Raw genomic sequence first — 3,582 nt, forward strand, 5'->3', positions numbered from 1 at the left:
GTCCTGGCGCACCCAAACACGTCAATATAACAGCGGCACAACGTCCTGGCGCAGGCCGCAGCACCAGTGCACTATTGTTTCCAAATTAAGCTTGATCCTCGCTTGCCGCACCACTGTACACACATAAGAATATTAACACCGAGCTGGTTTATTTTACACCAAAGTATTTCATGAATATTGTACAGAGACTGCAATTACGCCGAATGCACTATTTAAAGTCAGTGGTATTTTCAAAAGAATGATCGTACACTTCCATAACACATCCCTTCTTTTTTTATCGAAGTAGAAATGAAGGCGGTTAGTTTATCAAACACCGTTGAGGTACAAAAAGTATATCTAGACTATGAAAAGATGGGATCAGTTTATGTACACCAAAGAAGGTATTAAAACGACATCAAAGCGGTACGTTTACACCTTGAGGCCTACAATTACCTTGTAAATGCTTTTAAGAGACGCCCGTTACTTCTTAAAGGTGTAAAATATCCGTGGAGGTGTTCTCAAAGTAGCTTACGGGGGTTTCCTTTCGCGCATGCGCAAAAGGACGTATGCGCGTCCGCGTTCGCCGCCATTTTTCTCAGTCTGGTCGGCTGAGGCGTGGAGCGCATTGGCAGTGCTCAGATCATGAAGAATCAGTGGTGTTTATCGCATTGTGCGGTGCATATCATGGAGATTAAGTGGAGAATAGAAGTGGAATGGCATGGCTGCAGACTGCAGATACAGCAGTAACAGGATGACTGAGGCGGAAACGTGGAGGAGGCTAGACTGTTTCGAAGCGTCCGGTTGCAGGAGCTTTTCGAAGCGTCCCCGCAGGAGACCACTGCGGGGCTCTTATAGGTCTTCATGATGCTTGAGGGCCCTCGAGCCCATCGTGGGGACCTCCGATGCCAGCGCGGCCCGTGGGGCCAACGTGGGAGCCCTCAAAGGATGTCGAGAGGGGCCCTGGAGCCAATAATGGGGCCCACAGAGGCCGTCGTGAGGGCTCTCAGAGTCAGATGCCGCCCAAAAAGTCGCTATGTGGGCCGAGAGACCGGCATGGGGAGCACCCGACCGTACTGGACTCTCAATAGTCCCAGATCGGCTTTTGTCTACATCAAAAGTATGTAATGAATGATTTGACGGGCTGTTTGAAGGACAGCCTACGGATTTAGGGGGCGTCTTTCCCCATCAGGACAGGGGGCATCTTACCCCAAGGTAATGAGTAACATTAAATCAGTACAATTTGTTAGCCATAAAACTACACCCTGAAACAAACTGTTAGGGAAACAGTACACGCATGCTAATGTATCACGACTATAGCAAGGGACGCAAAAATCATTTACCTTCTTTGATATTTACAATGTTTTGACACCAAAATATTTTTTGAAAGCAGCAAATAAAAAACATGCAATCATCAGCCAGCCGTTGCCCAACTGAGCTTCGCAATTTTGTGTGCAGTTAACAAGGAAGGCTTCCGCTTTACGCTAGGGACATTAACCCGGCGGCCGCTGGGCCTCCGCGCCACCCGCCGGCCTCTGGGGGGGGGGGGCATATAGTTGCCCCCCTTTACTTCTGCGACGATATCGTCGTTACGACGTAATGACCTCTAACTGACCTCAGGTCAGTGACCTAAAAAAAACGAACTATATGTTATACAACTCGGTGAACTTAGCACATCCTGAAAGTTTGAAGGAAATCAGTGAAAAACTGTGAGTTGGACAGGTGCAAAAAGAAAATTGAAATTTGACCATGACCTTGTACCGGTTTTTCTGACCTGGTAACCTGACCCAAGGTTACCCGGACCTGAAATTTTCAGGTCATATGTAAAAAGGTTGCCCCATAGGCTGTGCCAAAGCGCCGCCGTTTTTACGCTATCTTTGAAAAACCTTAGGGGGGGTCGCATCGACCCCCCTGCCAGGGCGAGGGTTAATGTATCACGACTATAGCAAGGGACGCAAAAATTATCTATCTTCTTTGATATTTACAATGTTTTGACACCAAAATATTTTTTGAAAGCAACAAATAAAAAACATGCAATCACCAGCCATCCGTTGCCCAACTGAGCTTCGCAAAGTTTTGTGCAGTTAACAAGGCAGGCTTCCGCTTTACGCTAAGAACATTAATTTTCATATTCGATTCTTTGTTTCGCCGCTAGAGGGGGTGGGGCGTCTTTCCCACCCTGGGCATCTTACCCCACTCTCCCCTACCTATGATTTAAAACAATAATGTCAATATAATCTGAACATATATTATAAATATCTTCAGATAATTATTAACCCGCGCCAAGCAGGTGCTCGGCGCCAACCACCTCCCTCCCCCCCCCCCCCCCACTAACTCGGCTCCTGCAGGCCACGCCCACGTATGCGACACGTGGTAAGCGGCATTCGAAAAAGCTCGAAAATCTTAAAAAAACACGATTGTTTGCTTGCTTCGTGCAATTGGAAAAAATAATGTCTGAGAAGGCACTCTCCTCGGCCAGCGACGTCTAGGACATAAATTGATTCCCTGCTTCAGAAAATGTGAAAAGGTTTAGCGTATAAGTCCGTGTAGCACTCAAGTTGCCAAGTGTGCCAAATATTTTCTCACCCGTAACACGCCCATCCAGCGCTCCCCCACCCGATCATCGTCCTGACCACTGCACTGTGGCGCTCTCATCATCCCTGATTGGATAGAATGTGACACAGCTATGCGTCACGCTCACGTGCCCGCCATTATCACAGGTCACACCGGTGTCCCTGCCTCAGGCACAAGGTCCACGCACTGCTTCAGTCTGACACGCACCTCACCGGGACAGCTACCCTGGCGATGCGGGAGGGGTTCGGGAGGGTATTCAATGCAGTACTAGAGCCAGGCGCGAATCAAGCTTAATTTGGAAGCAATACACTGTAAAAAAGTTTAGCATTTGGGGTACTAACGGCTGCTATTCGTAGCACCTTTTAGCGTCAAAAGAACCCTACGACGTATTTACAAAGAAGCATGGTGCTAATACTGTGCTAATGATAGCTAACATTCCCATCAAATATTATAAGTTTAGATCACCTATTCTTCTACTGAGCTTAACGTCTACTTCTGCTAGTACCCAGTCCATCAGTGAGTGCTCTTTCAAGCTGGATTTCTAATTAGAACCATTTTAAGTGTTTTAGAAGTTGATAATGCTGAATATGGTGCTTACGTTAGTATCACAATAGAACCGGACATGCTTACAGAGGAAACAAATTTGAAATTGGCGCCAAAGAAAGTAGCTAAGCCCTGCTTTACAAATCTCTGGGAGTCTTATCACCAGCCCTTTAGCACCTTTTGACGGCGCAGAGCGATATGCGCATGCGCGTGCCAGCTGTTTCCGGCCACGTGTTGCGCCATTTTAGTGGAGTCCGTTGGTCGTGGTGGGAGTGTGTGCACGTGCTCCGGTATATGAAGTGAAATGAAGTGAAGTGAAGTGCTCCGGGCACATGCCACCGAGTGATAGCTCTGGAATGATATAGCTTAAATCAGCTATTATCGGTGGAATCCGTCGTGCGTGGCATGGGAGTGCGTGCCCCTGCTCCGGGAGGCAGTGAGGTGGAGGGAAGTGCAGTGCAGCAGTGCAGTGAAGTGAAGTGAAGTGCT

This window comes from Amphibalanus amphitrite, unplaced genomic scaffold (genome assembly GCF_019059575.1).
Source record: "Amphibalanus amphitrite isolate SeventyFive unplaced genomic scaffold, NRLGWU_Aamphi_draft 001257F_arrow, whole genome shotgun sequence".
In the NCBI taxonomy this organism is placed as follows: domain Eukaryota; kingdom Metazoa; phylum Arthropoda; class Thecostraca; order Balanomorpha; family Balanidae; genus Amphibalanus; species Amphibalanus amphitrite.